Source organism: Aotus nancymaae, unplaced genomic scaffold (assembly GCF_030222135.1).
Source record: "Aotus nancymaae isolate 86718 unplaced genomic scaffold, 86718_ANA_hifiasm-v0.15.2.pri h1tg000016l, whole genome shotgun sequence".
NCBI classification, from domain to species: domain Eukaryota; kingdom Metazoa; phylum Chordata; class Mammalia; order Primates; family Aotidae; genus Aotus; species Aotus nancymaae.
Genome location: NW_026988428.1, coordinates 37,465,703 through 37,487,412, shown reverse-complemented (window position 1 = coordinate 37,487,412; position 21,710 = coordinate 37,465,703).

The following is a 21,710-nucleotide window of genomic DNA, read 5'->3' as shown; positions in this document are numbered from 1 at the left end:
TTCCCTCCATCCCTCCTTTTACCTTCCCCCTCTCCCCCTCCCTCTCTTGGCCTATAAACTTGCCGGGGTAGTGGGGGTTAATCAGAGAGGAATTATGAGCCAACATCCTCAGCAGGAGGTGCATTTAATGAAATCATGTGTGATTTATTTTCTGGGGGAGGTTGGGGAGAGAAGAATCTGGGACCCACACATCCTGGCTTCCAGAAGAGTGGCTGCGTAGTGCAAAAAAGGAGAAAAGTAGACAAACAGGGACCCAGGCCCTGTGGTCCCATGCCACAGCCCCTGCCAAGCCACACACACACCCACAGGAGCCACACGGCTAGCTGCACAAGGCCACTGATACAGACACCGTGAGACTGAAAGCACCGAAGAGGACTGCGGTATAGGTTTTGTTCCTTCCCACCTTCAAAACTTCACGTGGGTCCTTCTCACCTCCTTCCTTTCTCTCCAGTCCTGTTCTGCTTCATTGTCCCAAATCCGCTTCATACTCCCCTCCTCCATAAAGCCCCCAGCCCCTCACCACGCTCCTCAACATGGATATCTAGAGTTTCTAGCTGCTCCTATATCTGTCCTTTGTGTGCCTTTCTGGTGTGCAATCTGCAATTTCAGACTGGTGGTGCCACAAAAGTGTGGGGCCATTTCTGTCCCTTACTTATGGTTTGCCCATCCCAGTATCCAAAGCATGGCCCCCGATGCAGAGGGAGCTCAAGGAAGGGTAATTGACTGCATGGGCAGGGGGGATCCCAGGGGCAGCTGGGTTCCAGTTCTGTCTCCTACTAACTGAGTGGTATTTGGCAACTCAGCCTTTCTACTTATTTCCCTTCTGTAATGAATCATCCCTTTCCTCCCTGCTCCCCAGCATCCATGCAGAAGCTGATAGACCAGAATGGGCTTGAGACCCTAATATGAAAGGAGAAGCCAGTCAAGTAGCAGCAAATAGGAACTCAGGGGTCAGTATTTGGGGGTGGAAGAATGAATCCAAACACATCACTCCCCAGTTACCGAACCTCAGTGGCTGCCTGTTACCTACAGGAACATGAAGTATAGATTGCTCAGTGTGCCAGTCAGGGTCTTCACCATCTGGTCCCAACTTGCCCTTCCATTTCCCATCTACCCTAGGGAACTCTGTACTCCAGTGTATTAGAGCCATTCCACAAAACATGCCCTACTTTCCTCCCAGCTGAAAGGATACCACCACCTCCATGAAGCCTTACTTGACTCCCCTCAGTTATCTTTTGACATAACACATAAAGCACTTTATAAAAAGATGCTACATGTGTTTACAACTTTTTCTTCTCCATAGACTATAAACAACTTGAGGGCAGGTTCTGTGCTTATACATCACTGTGTTCCTAAAATCTAGCATAGAGACTACAACATAGGACCAGTCCTTCAAAAATAATCTTTAAATTCTTTTAGTGTTTTATACATACAAAATAATGTATGTAATGAATAATAAAGTGAACATCATTGAGCTCACTAACCAGCTTCAAATAAACATTACCAATACCATTAAATGAAGTGTCATGTGTGGCTTGAAAGAACAAAATGTGATGTCAGTTGGGATAGAGACATTTCTTATTTTTTTTAGATGGGGTCTTGCTCTGTTGCCCAGGCTGGAGTGCAATGGCATGATCTTGGCTCACTGCAACCTCTGCCTCCTGGGTTCAAGCAATTCTTCTGCCTCAGCCTCCTGAGTAGCTGGGATTACGGGCGCCCACCACCATGCCCAGCTAATTTTTGTATTTTTAATAGAGATGGGGTTTCACCATGTGGGCCAGGCTGGTCTCAAACTCCCAACCTCATGATCTGCATGCCTCGGCCTCCCAAAGTGCTGGGGGCTCACCGAGCCCGGCCTTTTCTTTTCTTTTCTGTTTTTTGAGACAGAGACTCGCCTTGTCGCCCAGGCTGGAGTACGGTGGCGTGATCTCATCTCACTGCAACCTCCACCTCCCGGGTTCAAGCAATTCTCCTGTCTCAGCCTCCTGAGTAGCTGAGATTACAGGTGCCTGCCACCACGCCTGGCTAATTTTTATATTTTTAGTAGAGACGGGGTTTCACCATGTTGGTCAGGTGGGGGTATAGAGATGTTTCTATTCTGGATACTTTTACAAAGTGCTTGGTATGGGTCATGTGCCGGGGAATGGAGATGGAAAAGTCAAAAACCCCACCCTCAGAGAGCTCATAGTTGACATAAATCACCAGATACAAGGAAACAAGATAAAACGCTACTTTAGAGGTATGCACAGCATGCTGTGGGACCACAGAGAGGCGGACACTTTACCAAGACTGGGGAAGGCAGAGCTTCCCACAGGTGATAATGTGGGGATAAGTCTTAAAGAATGAGTAGACGTGAGCCAAGCATGTGCAGGCAGAAAGAACAAAATATGCAAAGACAACTTACTCAGAAGTCTATACACTTAGGTAGGGCTGCCAAGTGAGGGTCATACCCAATGTGGGAATGAGGCTGGAAAGGTGAACTGCTGACATTTATTCATACATTCACTTAACGAGTATTAACTGAGTGCCCACTATGTGTCAGGTGCTGTTCTAGATACTAAGAGAAACAGCATGAACAAAATAGGAATCAGCTGGGTGCAGTGCCTCATGCCTGTAATCCCAGCAACTTGGGATGCCAAGGCAGGAGGATTGCTTGGGCCCAGGAGTTCAAGACCAGCCTGGGCAACATAGCAAAATCCCTTCTCTTTAAAAAAGAAAAAGAAAGAAAGAAAGTGAAAGAAAGAAAGAGAAAGAAAGGAAGGAAGGAAGAAAGAAAAAGAAAGAGAAAGAGAAAGAAAGAAAAAGAAAAAAAAAAATTTTTTTTTTGAGACGGAGTCTCGCTGTCTCCCAGGCTGGAGTGCAGTGGCACGATCTCAGCTCACTGCAACCTCCGCCTCCCAGATTGAAGGGATTCTCCTGTCTCAGCCTCTTGAGTAGCTGGGATTACAGGTGTGTGCCACCATGCCTGGCTAATTTTTTGTATTTTTAGTAGAGACAGGGTTTCACCATGTTGGTCAGGGTGGTCTCAAACTCCTGACCTCATGATCCACCTGCCTCAGCCTCCCAAAGTGCTGGGATTACAGGTATGAGCCACCATACCCAGCCAAAAAAAATTTTTTTAATAAACCTGGCATGGTGGCATGCACCTGTAGTCCCAGCTACTCAGGAGGCTGAGGTGGGAGGTTGGGTTGAGCCTGAGAGTTCAAGGCTGCAGTGAGCTATGATAGTACCCTGCAGCCTTGGATGACAGAGAAAGATCCTGTCCCTAAAAAAAAAACAAAAACAAAACAGGAATTCCTGCCCTCATGGAACTTATACGCTATTGCCAGATCATGAAAGTCTAGATAAACCAGTTAGGAATCTTGTAATAATCCAGGTAAAAATGGTGATCGTCAAACTTAGTGTCAAGGGGAAAAGAAGCAGAATTATTTAGGATACTGAAGTAATGGAACTTGGTGATAACTAGATATGGGAAGTGAGCAGAAGGAGTCAGGTTTATCCCAAGTTTCTTGTTTCAGTGACCAGATAATTGATGAAGCCATTTACTAAATAAATACAGTTGGTCCTCTATTTCTGTGGGTTCTTCATCTGCTGATTCAACCAACCATGGGTCAAAAGTATCTAGGAAAAAAAATACAAAATAACAGTACAACAATTGGCCAGGCACAGTGGCTCACACCTGTAATCCCAACAGTTTGTTGGGCCAAGGCGGGCGGATCATCTGAGGTCAGGAGTTCGAGACCAGCCTGGCCGACAAGATGAAACTCCATCTATACTAAAAATACAAAAATTAGTTGGGCATCATGGTGCATGCCTGTAATCCCAGCTACTCAGGAGGCTGAGGCAGGAAAATCACTTGAACCCGGGAGGTGGAGGTTGCAGTGAGCTGAGATTGCGCCATTGCACTCCAGCCTGGGCAAGGAGAGCAAAGCTCTGCCTCAAAAAGAAACAAATTAAAAATAATAATACAGTATAACAACTGTTTACATAGAATTTACATTGTATTCAGTATTATAAGTAATCTAGAGATAATTTAAAATATACAGGAGGATATGGTAGGTTATATGCAAATGTACCATTTTATACAAGGAACTTGAGCATCTGCAAATTTTGGTATCCTCAGGGATACTGAGTAGCAAACAAGTGGAGAAATACATTTGAAGGGGAAGACAACTGGTGCAATTTTGACTTGTGGAATTCTCAGTGACTTTGGGATCTTCCCAAGGAGAGAGGAGGTCCAATGGGCAGTTGGATAGATATTTAAGTCAAGAGATCAAGAGAGTGTGAAGCTGGAGATCGAGATTTAAGGTGCCTGAAAGCAAAGGTGATGAGAGTAAAGAAAAATCTGGCCGGGCACTGTGGTTCACACCTATAATCCCAGTTCTTTGGGAGGCCAAGGCAGGTGGATCACAAGGTCAAGAGATCGAGACCATCCTGGCCAACGTAGTGAAACCCCATCTCTACTAAAAATACAAAAATTAGCTGGGTGTGGTGGCGTGCACCTGTAGTCCAAGCTACTTGGGAGGCTTAGGCAGGGGAATCGCTTGAACCCAGGAGGCAGAGGTTGCAGTGAGCCAAGATCGTGCCACTGCACTCCAGCCTGGCAACAGATCGAAACTCAAAAGAGAGAAAGAGGAAAGAAAGAAAGAGAGAGAGAGAGAGAGAGAGAGAGGTCTCCCTGCATATACAGAGAGAAGGTAAAAGGGCCAAGGAAGGACAGAACCCAGGAGAACAGCATGGAAGGGAAATATGAAGAATGCAGACAGAGGGATCAGTCAAAGAGGTAGGAAGAAACTCAGGAGAAATGAGCCAAAGAGAGAAGCCAGTAGTGGCAGGTGCAGCAGGGAGGCCTGGCAAATAATTCCTGGAATCCACTGGACTAGCAGTCATTGGTAGCTCAGCAAGGGGAGCTGGAGGAAAATGTTGGAGGTGGAAGTTACTGCACAGCTGGACTTCACAGAACCTGCAATAGAGACACAATTCTTCTGATCTGTGAGAATTGGGAGTTCAGATTCACATAAAAACAAGGGCTTCGGGGTGGTGCAGTGCCTCATGCTTGTAATCCCAGCACTTTGGGAGGCTGAGGTGGGAGGATCATGAGCCCAGGAGTTCAAGACCAACCTGGGCAACAAAGTGAGACATCGTCTCTATTTAAAAAAAACAAGGCCACGCACAGTGGCTCGTGCCTGTAATCCCAGCACTTTGGGAGGCTGAGGCGGACGTATCACTTGAAGTCAGGAATTTGAGACCTGCCTGACCAACATGGTAATATTTCGTCTCTACTAAAAATACAAAAATTAGCCGGGCATAGTGGCACACATCTGTAATCCCAGCTACTTGGAGGCTGAGGCAAAAGAATCGCTTGAAGTCAGGAGACAGAGGTTGCAGTGAATCGAGATCATGCCATTGCACTCTAGCCTGGACAACAGAGCAAGACTGTGTCTCAAAAAAACAAAAAAAAACAGGCTGGGTGCAGTGGCTCACGCCTGTAATCCCAGCACTTTCAGAGGCCAAGGTGAGCAGATCACCTGAGGTCGGGAGTTCAAGACCAGCCTGACCAACATGGAGAAACTCCGTCTCTACTAAAAATACAAAATCAGCCAGGCACAGTGGCGCATGCCTGCAATTCCAGCTACTTGGGAGGCTGAGGCAGGAGAATCGCTTGAACCCAGGAGGCAGAGGTTGCAGTGAGCCAAGATCATGCCACTGCATTCAAGCCTGGACAACAGAGCGAGGAGCCGATAAAAATAAAAAATAAATTTTTTAAAAAAGCCACAAGGGCTTCTGAACCAAAGTGTAAGAAAAATCAAGGGTAGGAACTGAGATGTCTAGGACTACCCCATCAAAGATCTTGCTGCCTCTGGCTAGCCAGATGTGAGGCACACTCTGAAGTAATGTAAAGCTGAAGCCTGTGCTGTCCACTAGGGCAGCGGCCAGCCACACCACCCACACTTGAAATGTGGCTAGTCAAAATTGAGATGATATGAGTGTAAATTATATAATAGATATAAAGGAACTAGTACCAACAAAATTTAAAATATCTCAAGTTTACATTGATTACAGATTGAAATGATAACATTTTGGATATATGGCTTAAATAAAATATATTAACATTTAGTTTCACCTGGTTCTTTTTACTTTTTTTTTTTTTTTTTTTTTTTTGAGACGGAGTTTCGCTCTTGTTATCCAGGCTGGAGTGCAATGGCGCAATCTCGGCTCACCGCAACCTCCGCCTCCTGGGTTCAGGCAATTCTCCTGCCTCAGCCTCCTGAGTAGCTGGGATTACAGGCACGCACCACCGTGCCCAGCTAATTTTTTGTATCTTTAGTAGAGACGGGGTTTCGCCATGTTGACCAGGATGGTCTCGATCTCTTGACCTCGTGATCCACCCGCCTCGGCCTCCCAAAGTGCTGGGATTACAGGCGTGAGCCACCGCACCCGGCCTCTTTTTACCTTTTTTTAATGTGACTACTAGAAAATTTTAAATTACGTGTTTGATTCATATTACATGCCTACTGCACAGCACTGGTCTAAGCCCTGCCACAGAGTAGGACCTCCACAGCCTGGACATGCCTAGACCCCCGAATGTTCTTTAATCACCTCAAACTCTCAATATCCCTCCTAGCTGGAAAACAAATGCCTGAAATTCCCAAGACTGCATTTTTGTTGCACCTCTATACCCCATACTGCCAATCCTATAACCCAGAGCCAAAGATTTCGGTCCTCAAGGCCAGGCACAGCAGCTCATACCAGTAATCTCAGCACTTTGGGAGGCTGAGGCAAGAAGATCGTTTGAGGCCAGAAGTTTGAGACCAACCTGGGCAACATAGTGAGACCTCTATTAGTGAAATTTTAAAAAAGATTACAGTCCTCAATAGCCCACCTTCAGGATTCCCCTATTGTGGTCCTTCACACTTTTTCTTTCAAGTCTGTTGATACTCAGGTGAGAGCAGAGATGTCCTATTCTAACTTACAAAAGTAGATTTTTTTTCCCCTGGCTTAGAGTCCAGAATCTCTCTCCCAACCCTGAATTTAGAAGCCATATCTTCTCCGTTTCCTTCATTTCTCAACTCCCTCTTTGCCTTTCCTCCTTTCTAAAACTATGTAAATCTGTCAAACTCTAAGAAACATGGTGCCAGGTGTGGTAGCTCACGCCTGTAATCCCAGCACTTTTGGAGGCTGAGGTGGGTAGATCATCTGAGGTTGGGAATTCGAGACCAGCTGATCAACATGAAGAAACCCCATCTCTACTAAAAATACAAAATTAGCCAGGCATGGTAGTGCATGCCCGTAATCCCAGCTACTTGAGAGGCTGTGGCAGGAGAATCACTTGAACCCGGGAGGCAGAGGTTGCAGTGAGTCAAGATCACACCATTGTACTCCAGCCTGGGCAACAAGAGTGAAACTCCGTCTCAAAAAAAAAGATGGTATTGTGGAAATCATCCAGGTTTTAGGTCCCTATAGACATTTCATCTCTCTTAAGCCCTTTTTGCAAACTGTGGCTAACACCCGCCTGTTATTGAGAAGATTGAATGAGATCAAAAAGGTAAAATGCCTTGTGCAAAGCCTGGCACACAGTAGGTATGTTGTAATCTTGAGTTTCTCACTTTTCCTCTTACCTCTGCATATTTGGAGAAGTAGGGAAAGAACCAGTAAAGTCCAGTTCATATGTATGGACTCACAGAATCTCAAAACCAAAAGAGCTCTTAGAGATATATTTCCAGCTACTCATTCAGTGCAGAAATTCCCTGGACCACATCTCTCATTGGTAGTCATCCAATCTCTGCTTAAACATCTCCAGGGGCCATTCATTGGTTCACTCAATAAACAAGAACAAGGCACTGTGGGAGCCACAAAGAAGGGCTGACACAGATCTTGCTGTTAAGGAGCTTATATATTAGCAAGAAGACATACAGAGAAATAGCCATAATATAAGGTAAGAGCAGTATGTGCCAAATGAGATGCCATGACAGAGAACTAACAACCTTGCAAGTTAATTCATGCTCAACAAAGGGTAGCTCTAATATTAAAATTCCTCCCAAATCTCAGACCTCAGTTTTCCCATGCATTTCATGGAACATGGAACATGATGTTTCCATACTAGGTCATGGGTCATCTTTAAGAAGGACATTCTTGCCTTAAAACTCCAGGAGGGAGGCAGGGCGTGATGGCTCACACTTGTAATCCCAGCACTTTGGGAGGCCAAGGAAGTTGTTTCACTTGGAGTTATGAGTTCGAGACCAGCCTAGGCAACATGGCGAAACCCTGTCTCTACCACAAATATAAAAATTAGCCAGGCATGGTGGCGCACCCCTGTAGTCTCACCCTCTCAGGAGGCTGAGGCAGGAGGATCACTTGAGCCTGGAAGGTCAAGGCTGCGGTGAGCCCTGATCATGCCACTGCACTCTAGCCTGAAAGAGAAAGATTCTGTCTAAAAACAAACAAACAAACAAAAACAACTCCAGGAGGAGGGTGTGGATGGATGGACATGGAACGGGTGCGGGGAGAACTGGGATTAGCTGCAACATCCTCCAGCCTCTTCTGTATCACAGAATGATTTCTAGGAGTCCCTAAATGACCACCTCAGCCTTTCCCTACTATCAGCAATTCCTGTCCCCCTAGAAAACCATGCACATCCCTACTCCCAGGATTTATCCTAATGTTTTTGCCTGTGCTTTCCTCTCCCTCTTCTCCCCATCCCCATCACCTTTTCATCACCTTTTATCAGTATCTCTATAATTTCCTTTGTATCTGTCTCTGCTTCAGTCTGTGCCTCTCGTCATTTTGATTTTTTGTTTCTATTATTCTTAGAGTCTTTCTGCTTCTATCTCTGACTCCCTCTCTCTTTCTCTCACCATCCTTGATTTCTTGGGAGGTTTCCATTTTTCTGTCTCTGGCCTCATTTTCTCCCCAGCTGCCGCAAAGCCATAAACCTAGCTAGCCCTGCAGCAGGCAGCCGCCAATCACTGGGCTCCAGGAGTTGAGGGGAGGGGGTCAACAGAGAGATGGGGGATGGAAAAGCTGGGGCACTGTTGCTATAGCAGGGGTGGGAAGAGATGCACAAAAGAGAGGTCCTTCCCAAAAGGCAGACACAGCCACCTCCACAGACGGTGTCTGGACTTCTTTCCTACAGATAGCAGACACCTGGGACCCAATTACTATTGTGAGACAGGGCACCTGGGTCCCTCCCCTGTATTACCCAAACCACGATTTCTCGTCCAAAACTCCCTGGCCACAGATCAGTAGAGATTTGCCTCCTCTTGCATTCTTGGGCCCTCCCAAGATGAGGGAGCTAAAGGGCCTCCAGGGTCTGAGGATGCCTGAGACAGATGCTTACATGGACATCGAGGCAGGGTATAGTGGCAGGTGCTGAGACAGGTTTGGGGGAAGCACTGAGAGGAGGGAGAGTCCTCACCTGACAAGGCTGAACCAGAAGCTTGGGTGCTGCAGGCTTCTTATCAGCTCCCTGGCCATCCCTAAAGCAGAACTGACTGCCAGAATCCCTGGTCTCTGGTCTAGGTTGGGGTTCAGCAGCTTAGAGTGCTACTTACTGAGCTACTACTACCCAGTTTGTTGTAAGAAACCTACCGGGTCTGGGGGGATAGGAGGGGAAGGCAGGGAAGGCAAGGGATTAATGTAAGATTTTAGAACACAGGAGAAGGAACGTTTCCATCCTGTTGGGCCAGGAGACAAACCCAGAAAGTGGTAATTCCTGGTGTGCCGGCGACCCCTGCTGGCTGCACACACCACCGCCTGGGAGATGGGAAGGTGCAGCCAGCCCGTGTGAGTCCAAATGCGTATTGGTTGTGACACTGCATACAACAGTGACGGTGCCCACAATTATGTGTGGGCACTCCTGGGTGAAGGCAGTAATGTGACTGAACACAGAAGCCCCAAAGGTCGGGCTTAGAGCTTCTGGCTCTCCTCTGGGATTCTGGGTGTCTAAGAAGGATCATTGAGCCCAGCATGTCTCTTTACCAGTAGATCCATTCAGTGAGACGCTGTTGAGGGCAAAATCGATGTAACCAGTCCAGGTGGAGGGGAAAGAGTGCAGACTTTGGAATCACACTTACCTGGGCTGAAATCTTGATCTTGTGATTACTAGCTGTATGACCTAGAGCAAGCTCCTGAACTTCTTTGAGCCCAATTTCCTCACCTGTAAGAGCATAATAATACCTATCTCAGAGGGTTAGCACAGTGCCTAGCAATGGTAAGCATTTAATAGATGCTAATTTTCTGCCTCCCCCTTCTTTTATCGACCTCCCACCCTCAAGGTCAGGCAGGGATTTCAAAAGGCAAATAAACTGGGGATGATGTTGACAATGATGATGGTGGTGGTTTATATTTACACCACTCATGCAAATCATTTTAAACATATTTTTAATACATGGTTTTTTTTCTTTTTATTAGCCAAGCACATCATGATCGTGTTTTATTGGGATGGAAATATCCTGATGTTATGGCAGGTATCTAGAAGGATGGCCTTATGAAGTGATAACAAGGCATGACAAATCTTTCTTTATTGTGATACATTTTCATTACTCAGGTTAATCAGGAATTACCCATTAGAACAAGGGTTTAAGATAAGTACATGACAGTCATCCGTGGAGATCAAAATCTCCTGATTTTCCAATGAGTATCTAATTGTTATTGCTATTGTAGGGGGACAATTAATGCTTAGATTGAACTGGTATTAAAACATTAGAATAACTCAAGGAGATATGACAGGTAGTTAGAAATAGTATATTCTGAATTTAAAGAGAAAACAGCTTTCAATTGCACCAAAGAATATTCTGATCCCAACAACTGTCCATCGACAGGGGCGGACTGGTTATTAAGAGCTCCATTTTAGCAGGAGTACTGAAGCAGAAGCTGGCTGGCTCCCCAGCAGGTTTACTGTGAAAGAGATTCGGGCTGCAGAGGGAGATTGGATAAGAGGCCCTCTGAGCTTCCTCCACAAACACACTCAAGTGTATGATGAATACTTAGCTCGGTAGAAGTGTTGCTCCAAATGGCATTACTGCCATACCCATAGTAATTGTTTGTCACCATGAGATCGGGGTAAAGGAGTAGTAATAACAATGGTGTTCTTTTCCTCTCTGAGATTTTGTTCTCTCAAAAGAGAGGAGAGTCCAGAATCATTCCTCCTCTAACCATCCCCACATTTTTTCTTGATTTCTTCTTCAATCTTCATCTTTTTCTTGACTTCAATCCATCTTCAAGTTTTTTGGGGTTTTTGTTGTTGTTGTTGTTGTTGTTTGAGACGGAGTTTCGCTTTTGTTGCCCAGGCTGGAGTGCAATGGCACGATCTCGGCTCACTGCAACCTCCGCCTCCTGGGTTCAAGTGATTCTCCTGCCTCAGCCTCCCAAGTAGCTGGGATTACAGGTATGTGCCACCATGCCTGGCTAATTTTTTGTATTTTTAGTGCATGGAGACAGGGTTTCTCCATGTTGGTCAGGCTGGTCTTGAACCCCCAACCTCAGGTGATCCGCCCACCTCAGCCTCACAAAGTGCTGGGATTACAGGTGTGAGCCACTGTGCCCGGCCCATCTACAAGTATTTTAAAGAAAGCCTTACTGAAGGAAAGATCTTTTTTTCATTCTTTAGTTTCCTGCCTATAGGAGGTAGGCAAGCAATGAGGATGGGAAGAGAGAACAAACATTTGCTGAGTTCCTTTATAATTTTTGTATTTGGTTAAGAGAAGTGTGTATGCGCTTTCATGCAAGTAAGTGTATATATGTATATGTATTGATGCAAGTGTATGTATATATTGTTTTGTATCTATGGATGTAAATGTGGATGAATCTGAAGGAATTCTCTGCTGTTCGCACCTCTCTGAACAGGGGTCTGGGGTCTTGATATCTAGCTTAACACAGGGAAATTTGCATGCAGCTCCTCTGAGGATTTCAATATCTTCCACGTGTACAGACTACCCAGGAGTTATTCTCTGGCTCCAGGATCTTTGTGCAGGATCCCAGGTTTGTCTGTCCCCATCCTGGGCACAAGTGTGTTGACATATCAAGACTCCTCCACCTCCTTGCTTTCCTGTGTGCATCACAGTGCATGCAGATCCATCTGTCCAACCTGCCCCATGTGAAGCCATGTGTGTCCAGCAGTCCCTCCTCCCAAGGAGGACTCTGTGAAGAGTCCTTGGCACCCTCCCCTCCTGGCCACCCCCACTCCCCACTTTCCATGCCAGGAGAGATCTAATTACACAGAAATTAGTACAGAAAAGGATCGTTTGCTTTTATTACATCAGTGCCGGGGCAGCTATAAATCTGGAGCTGCCGCTGCAGCCGCCTCTGGGCACTGTGCAGGCTATAGGGGGGCTCTCACCTCCATACTTCCCTTTTCTCCTAGGCCTCTACCCCTGCCCAGGACCTGAGAGCACTATTAGGAACCCATCTCAGTAGGGGAAGTGGGGAAAGGGCCGGGTGTGGTCAATCGAAAGACACATAGTAGATGCTTAATAAATGTTCACTAAATGGTTAAAGAGAGGTAGATCACCCGGGCGCGTAGTGGCACGTGCCTGTAGTCCCAGCTACTCAGGAGGCTGAGACTGAAGGATTGCTCGAGTCCAGGAGTTCTGGGCTGTTGTGCGCTATGCCGATCGGGTGTCCGCCACATGTTTAGCATCCAGTTCAGCATCAACCTGGAGCGGGGGACCACCAGGTTGCCTAAGGAGGGGTGAACCAACCCAAGTCAGAAACAGAGCAGGTCAAAACTCATGCTAATCAGTAGTGGGATCGTGCCTGTGAATAGCCACTGCACTCCAACCTGGGCAACATAGAGATACCCCATCTCTTAAAAAAAAAAGAGAGAAAGAGAGAGTGAGAGGTAGATCTCAGCAATGGTAATAACTACCAAACTACCTAGCCCCAATCACCATGAGATAAAAATTTCTACTAAAATTTCTCTCAAAATTCTTATGCTCTTACCAGACAGACTTCCTCACTTTCTTATGAACCCAGATGAACTATACGGAGCTATCAGTCATCCTGGCTTCCACTTTAGAGACCCTGAACTCCTTCTCAGGTAGCTTCAGATGATGAAGACAGTCCAGGTTCAGATTTTGATTCTTCAGTTTACCACCTAAGTGTCCTTGGGTATCTCCCAACCTGAGCTTTGGTTTCTTCTTCCATGAAATAGAGAACATGAAACCTACCTCTCAGGTTGTTGTGAGGCATCATTGGGAAAGCACAATTAGTCAGGTGTGGTGGCATGCACCTGTGGACCCAGCTACTCTGGGGGCTAAGGCTGAAGGATTGCTTGAGCCCAGAAGGTCGAGGCTGCAGTGAGTCCTGATCCAGCCTGGGCAACAGAGTGAGATTCTATCTCAAATAAATTAAAATAATTGGGAAAGCACTAGACCAACAGGAGAGGGCTCCACTAATTGTTATTATCGCTATTAATGTCTTCCTATCTACCACTTCCACTTCACCACCACTACTTCTATCTCCTCTTCCCCATCACCCTTTAACCTAGCCTACATGCCAACCAACCTCCACTCAAATAGGGGGCAATAGGATATGCAGGCAGGCTGTGCCCAACCTGGAGTGAATGCTTCTTTATGTTATCAGAAGACAGAGATGAAGCCAGGTGCGGTGACTCATGCTTGTAATCCCAGCACTTTGGGAGGCCAAGGTGGGTGGATCACTTGAGGTCAGAAGTTCAAGACCAGCCTGGCCAACGTGCTGAAGCCACATCTCTACTAAAAATACACACACACACACACACACACACACACAATTAGCCAGGTGTGGCACCATGCACCTGTAATCCCAGCTACTCCAGGGGCTGAGGCAGGAGAATCACTTGAACTCGGGAGGCAGAGGTTGCATTGAGCCGAGATTGTGCCACTGCACTCCAGCCTGGGAGACAGAGTGAGACTCCATCTCAAAAAAAGAAGACAGAGATAAGGACAGGTGACTCCAACAATCCTCGGGCATCTGGAGGCAGTGTTTTACCCATAACCAACTGTCTCCAAGCTCATTCCTTGGCAGTAACTATTTTGATCTCCATTATTTGCATGGAGGGTATAAATTAATTCCTTGGGATACCGAAGGGTCTGGCTGTAAATGACTGTGTAGAACGAGTCAAGGATTTAGGAATTAGGAGGGAGCAGGAGCTGGGGAATCCAGGTGGAGACTGGAGGCTTGAACTTATCCCCGAGCAAGGTCAAAGGGCTCTTTAGGAGATAGCAGAGACAGAAACCAAATGTCCAGGCTCCCAACTTCCTGCCAACCTAGTTTTCCAAACCCAAGGATTTGAGGTCTCCTCCTTTTTGTCCTCTCCTACTCTGATGTCTGCAGCCCAAGGCACTCGGCCAGGAATTCCTGTATTTATTCCTATGTGGATAATCCTGAAGAGCTCTGAGTGTAGATCAGGAAGAGAAGAACCAGAGAAAGAAAGGGGTGTAATCCCTCCGCCAGCCCCACCCTGCTCAGATCTCCAAGTACCATTTGGGCAGGACCCCCTGCTCCTACCCTTCAGGGGCAGGGGGAACAGCAGAAGGAAGCTGAGGCACTACCTCTGTGTCCAGCCTCTCACCCCCGATTTGCGTCCCAGGGAGGGTGAGGATTTGGCGTGAAGGGCAGAGCGGCGAGGGTGGGGAGGGGGGCGGATCTCTGGCCCCCGTCTCCCCCCACCCCCAGCCCCAACTCAGGCTGCAGTCTCTCCTCGTTGTAGCAGCGCGAGAGCAAAGGGACGGGCAGTAAAGATGAGTGATGGCGCGGAGACAAGCAGAAATACACCATCATGAAAATGCTAATGACTCCTTGCTCTCTTTCTTTATGGTTGGAGTAATACAGACTTCAATCATAAAAACAATCTCCCAACATTTTAATGGGCTCCATCATGCCCGCACTTGTCGGTATATTTGAAGAATAAATCACCCTCCCCGCTCGGAATGAATTCGCTGTCAAACTCGGCTCCCTCGGAGAAAATGGATGGGGAAAGAGGATGGAGGGGTTTTTTTTTGGGGGGGGGGGTCCTCTCCCCCTCTAACTCACTCCTAAACTGGATTGTTGTGCGAGATGCCTGGATCTTGAAATGGGAGAGGGGGCGGTCAGGAATTGAGGAAGCTGAGCCGGAAGGGAGGGTTTTGGCAAACCGGGGGCAGGGACGGAGGAACTTCACACGATGAGAAGTCGCCCTTTCGATGGACGTGGAAGGGGCTAGAACAGTGGCAGCACTGGAGGGAAGGGGCAAAATCTTGACCTTGAACCTAGAGAATGCAAAGAAGATGCAGAAAATGTGCAGATCCGCATTATTTCTGGTTTTTTGGTCGCATTCCTTTCAAACTAGGCCCTAGGCAGGGGCGCAGAGGGAAAAGGGAATGTTCGAGAGATCTCCTTTGAGGAAGAGAAGAAAGGCAGGACAAGAAGCAAGCCCAGGAGTCTCGGCTCCGACCTTGCAGGTTTCAGCGCAGTAAGCCACAGGTCCGCACTGCTGAGAAGGGCCTGAGTCCCGGGTAATTCTCATTTCCATACAGGTGGCCGTCAGCCAATGAAAACTTGGGATGTGCATACTGCGAGCAGCCAATCCCAGTTAAGGATGAGCCGAACTGACAGGTTTAATTGCATCTTGATTGGTTGTAATGTTGCTAGGCAGAAATCGGGTCTGGAGATTGATGCGGTCAAGAGGGAAGAGACAGGTGAATAGGAAAATAGCTGGAAACCTAGACTCCTGGATTGACACGTTTCTTCCTGAGCTCCTTCATTCTCAAAGGATTGATGGGGTCAGGAGAATGACTCTCACTTTTCTATATATGTCCCCCCAAAAGCCTTCGGAGAAGGCTGTCTCGAGGTTCTTCTAGTCCGAAAGCCTCCCGGGGGTGGGGAGGGGAGGTACTTCAACCTCACCCCAGGTCTTCCAGAAGACTGTCTTCAAGCCCTCTGGCTGTAGTTTAAGACCAATTTTCTCTAATATGATCTGGAAATGGAGAAATCTCACTCCACTCTTCCTTCATATCGCATGACTCAAGGAGCAAGAGATCTCCCTACCTCCTGCAGAGCCAGCGAGCGGTCAAAATACCAGACCCAAAGGTCTGTGTAGTGGCATTCCCAAACCCACTCATTCTGAGCCTTCGTTTGCACCTAATTTGCAGAAAGGGGGTTCCCCCCTCCTAACTCCCAAACCTGACCAAACGCACCTGTCTCCTCGCAGCCCCAGCCCCTCTCCCGCCACCCGGCATCTGCGGTTCCTCTCGCTCCGCCTGATTCGCCCCATACCCGACCCCTCTCTGCAGCCCGCCCGCCCCCGCCCCAGCGCGCCCTCGCCTGCATCCCCCTGCTGGAGACAGGGCCCGGAGCCTCCCGCGGCTCCTGAGTCACAGCCTCCCGGGAGGCCGCAGGTGTCGGCGAGGGCAGAGGCGGGGCCTGCCGCGGGAGCTGCGAGCGCGCTGGTCTGAGCTAGACCGTCCGCGAACAATATGCCACCATTTAAATCTGAACTCGCGCCAGCCGCCGATTGTGATGTTAATTCGGGGATGATTTAGGGGGGCGGGACGAAGGGGGATGCTGGCCGCCTCTCTGTCAAAGTGCTGTCCGGGGCCTTAATATTTGTAATTGAAGCTGATGAGGACTCCGTCTCTGTTTCCACTGATAAAAAAAGGCAGGGAGAGAAAAAGAGCAACTAAATTATGGGGCCGGCAGAAAAACATGATTAATCAAATGTTTGAACTGTCGCCGTGTTCGAGGCCCAGTAAATCTCGTTCGGCTGGGCCCTGCGGAGGCCGGAGGATAAATCTGAGCCGCCCGGTGTTTGCCGCCCCTTTCTGTTTGCCTCTCGGTTCGCACGTCAATTAATTCGATAATTGGATTTGAAGAGATGCCAGGAGATTATAGAGGGAGAGCCGGGAGGAGTGGGTGTAGAGGAAGGGGTCTGTGAGAGCCGGCGGGGTCAGGTGCTGGAGGGACACGGAGAGCCAGGCCTGCCCAGGGAGCGCTTCATCCAGCTCGCCTCGGCTGGGGGTTTACGAGGAGGAGACGCCGGGAAAGGCGGCTGACCTGTGCCTTATTCTCAGCGACGGTTCCCAGCCCACCTCTCCAGGCACCGCTCTCACCGAAAAGCTTTCCCAAATTCTCCTCTCTCAATTCTGCCGACTCCTTTCCCAATTCCGCTCTCCTTTTGAAGCTGACCAGTGTCCCTGCGTGAATTCACTTGCAAGTATTTATATGTTGGTTTGTGAAGAAGTGCATTGTTCCTTCTGGTTCACCTCATCTGACCTGGAGTTTTCCCCACAAAGACTGAGTGTTCCCAGAAAGGCAAGGACCAAGACTTCTCTTGGACTCCCCGTCCCCAAAGGTCACAACAGGACTTTTTTTCCTCACTCCCCAACTCCCCCGCCACACTCACATTTAGAATTCTAACCTACAATCACAGCTACCTTCTGCTTAAGGAAAATACCTTTACAAAGACATGACACACACACGCACACTGACCCCAAACATTTGGTCCCCAGGCCCTCAGCTGCAGCCTGACATAGAAGTAGATGCTTCAGAATTTCCGCCCTTCAGCAAGGGTGAATCCACCAAAAGGACGGACCCATCTCCTAAAAGGGGAGTGATCCTGATTTACTATTTGGGGGCATGGCAAAGTCAGGGGAGAGATGAAGTCTGCCTGCCACTGTGTGTGTGTGTGTGTGTGTGTGTGTGTGTGTGTGTGTGTGTGTGTGTGTGTCAGAGAGAAAAGGGCTGGGGGCGGAGAGAGAGAGAGATGGTAGGTTTCCCTCCCTGATCTTTATAGAATTTTACACAGGAATGGAGAAGGTGAAAAAAAGAAGAAGGAGGAAAAAAAAAAGCACGGCCAGGCATGGTGGCTCACTCCTGTAATCCCAACACTTTGGGAGGCCAAGGCAGGTGGATCACCTGAGGTCAGGAGTTTAAGACCAGCCTGACCAACATGGAGAAACCCTGTCTCTATTTGTAAAAAATACAAAAATTAGCCAGGCATGGTGGTGCACACCTGTAATCCCAGCTACTCAGGAGGCTGAGGCAGGAGAATCCCTTGAACTCAAGAGGTGGAGATTGCGGTGAGACCATATCCCACCATTGCACTCCAGCGTAGGGAACAAGAGTGAAACTCTGTCTCAAAAAAAAAAAAACATACAGGGAGAACCATGTAAATAATTCTGAAAAATGACAAGATGCACTTGGAAGCCAGGGAAGGTGATGAGGGCAGAGACAAAAGGACATCCTGCCAGGCTGCCTGGTGGAAAAGCAGCCCTACAGAAAGACAACAGCAGGCCCAGTGGAGGCTGCAGCCAGTCCCTGGGCCGAAATTCTGAAGCATCTACTTCTATGTCAAGCTGCAGCTGAGGGCCTGGGAACCAGCACTTTGGGGTCAGTGTGCGTGTGTATGTAATATATTTGTAAAGGTATTTTCCTTAAATACCTGCTACCCTTGACACACACAGCTACCCTTGACACACAGGCAAGGGAAACTAAGGAGGGAGAGCTGAGTCAAATAACAACATGAGGAGTACAGCAAACCAATTTTTATTTTAGCCCAACTATTTTTTTTTAATTGTATTTTTTTGAGATGGAGTCTCACTTGGTCACCCAGGCTGGAGTGCTGTCGTGGGATCTCGGCTCACTGCAATCTCTGCCTCCCAGGTTCAAATGATTCTCCTGCCTCGGCCTCCCAAGTAGCTGGAATTACAGGCACCTGCCACCACACTCGGCTAATTTTCGTATTTTTGGTAGAGAAGAGGTTTCACCATGTTGGGCACGCTGGTCTCAAACTCCTGACCTTCAGGTGATCCGCCCACCTTGGCCTCCCAAAGTGTTGGGATTACAGGTGTGAGCCACCGTGCCTGCCCTAAGCAAAACAATTTAAAACACTAACTGAAGCAAGCCAAACATGTTCATGTTCAGATAATTATCATCCTTTGTCTCCATATGTAGGAGGCAAAATTCCATCTATGAAGGGACACAGTGGAGGATTTAAGCAGCTTTGGTTTCTATGTGGTTTCTTCCTCAAAGAAGTCAGCCTTTGCCTGCTCTTTCTTGTTACTTGGTCTCAGTCTGATAATTATATTGATCCAACTATCCACTCAAAAAGGAATTAGGGACTGGGCGTGGTGGCTCACGCCTGTAATCCCAGTACTTTGGGAAGACAAGGAAAGAGGATCACTTGAGGCCAGGAGTTCAAGACCAGCCTGGGCAACATAGCAAAAGCCTGTCTCTATAAAATAAAAAAATTAGCTGGGCATGGTGGCACATACCTGTAGTCCTAGCTGCTTGGAATGCTAAGGTGGAAGGACCACTTGAGCCCAGTAGGTCGAGGCTGCAGTGAGTCATGATTGCGCCACTGTACTCTAGCCCGGGCAACAGAAAGAGACCTATAGAGGAGATGATAGAGGGAGAGCTGGGAAGGGTGTGTGTGGAGGAAGGGGCCTGTGGATGGCAGACCCCTCAAAATAAAAACAAAAATAATAAAAAAGAAAGGCCAGGCAGGCACAGTGGCTCACACCTATAATCCCAGCACTTTGGGAGGCCAAGTCCAGAGGATCATTTGAGGTCATGAGTTTGAGACCAGCCTGGGCAACACAGTGAGACCCTCATCTCTAGTAGTTCTAGATACTAGGGGGCTGAGGTGGGAGGCTCACTTGAGCCCAGGAGTTCAAGGTTGCAGTGAGCTATGATTGTGCCACTACACTCCAACCTGGGCAACAGAGTAAGACCTTGTCTCTTAAAAAAAAAAAAAAACAAATGGACCCACCCCCTTTTAGTCATAGCCTGGTTTTGGTTATGTGCTCTGTGAATTAACTCTTGATAGCAAGCATTCAGTATACTGGGAAATGTTCTCATTTAAACCTAGAAATTGTGCCAATATACCTTTAGAACAGTGAAAGTATATATATATATATATATAAAAACCCAGAAATGGGACAGGTGCAGTGGCTCCTGCCTGTAATTCCAGCAGGAGGATCATTTGAGCCGAGGAGTTTGAGACAAGCCTGGACAAAACAGCAAGAAAGACCCTGTCTCTACTAAAATAAAAAATTATCCAGGCATAGTGTTTGTATTAGTCCATTTTCATACTGCTGTAAAGAAGTACCTGAGACTGGGTAATTTATAAACAAAAGAGGTTTATTTGACTCACAGTTCTGCATAGCTGGCGAGGCCTCAGGAAACTTGCAATCATGGTGGAAGGTGAAGGGGAAGCAAGGCATGTCTTACATGGCAGCAGGAGAGACAGAAAGCAAAGAAAGCCACACACTTTTTTCTTTTTTTTCTTTAAGACAGAGTCTCGCACTGTTGCCAGGGCTGGAGTGTCATGGCACAATCTCGGCTCACTGCAGCCTCTGCCTCCCGAGTTTAAGCAATTCTCCTGCCTCAGTCTCCTAAGTAGCTAGGATTACAGGTGCCCACCACCACACCCAGCTAATTTTTGTATTTTTAGTAGAGACAGGGTTTCACCATGTAGGTCAGGCTGGTCTCAAACTCCTGACCTTATGATCCACCCGCCTTGGCCTCCCAAAGTGCTAGAATTACAGGCATGAGCCACAGCACCCAGCCTGCCACACACTTTTAAACCATCAGATCCTGTGAGAAATCACTATCACAAGAACAGCATGGGGGAAAGCAATCACCTTCCACCAGGTCCCTCCATGGGGATTACAATTGGAAACGATATTTGGGTGGCGACACAGAGTCGAACCGTATCAGTGGTGCACGCCTGTATTCCCAGCTACTCGGAAAGCTGAGGTGGGAGGACGGCTCAAGCTCAGGAGGTAGAGGCTGCAGTGAGTTATGATGGCACCACTCACTCCAGCCTAGGCAACAGAGCAAGACCCTGACTCTATAACAATAATAATAATTAATTAATAAACCTAGGACTGAGGAAGAAATTACCATCAGAGGTCCTTCTTTTGCAGCTCTCTCTATACTCCCCATCAGCCAAGCCTTTCATGAAGCCATCAAAGTCTTCACACAAAATCTCAAAAAATGACACCTGGCTGGGCACGGTGGCTCACACCTGTAATCCCAGCACTTTGGGGGGTCGAGGTGGGCCATTCACTTAAGGTCAGAAGTTCAAGACCAGCCTGGCCAACATAGTGAAACCCCTTCCCCACTAAATATATAAAAATTAGCCAGACATAGTGGTACATGCCTATAGTCCTAGCTACTCAACAGGCTGAGACAGAAGAACTGCTTGAACCTGGGAGGTGGAGGTTGCAGTAAACCAACATTTCACCACTGCACTCCAGACTGGGTGACAAAATGAGACTCCATCTCAGAAAAAAAAAAAAAAGGACACCCATCTTGTAAATGACAATACTACAGGCTGCCCCTGATACCAAAGGGACATGAAAGATAAGATTTTTCTGCAGTATAATTGTTCATGTTAAAAAAAAGAAAGAAAAGAAAAGAGAAAAGAAAGATGAGATTTTTTTCTTTCTTTTTTTTTTGAGATGGAGTCTCCCTCTGTCCCCCAGGCTGGAGTGCAATGGCACAATCTCAGCTCACTGCAACTTCCGCATCCCGTGTTCTAGTGATTCTCCTGCCTTAGCCTCCTAAGTAACAGGGATTACAGGCACCCACCACCATGTCCAGCTAATTTTTGTATTTTTAGTAGAGATGGAGTTTCACAATGTTGGTCAGGCTGGTCTTGAACTCCTGACCTCAGGTGATCCATCCGCCTAAGCCTCCCAAAGTACTGGGATTACAGAAATGAGCCACTGCACCCGGCTCAGAAAGAT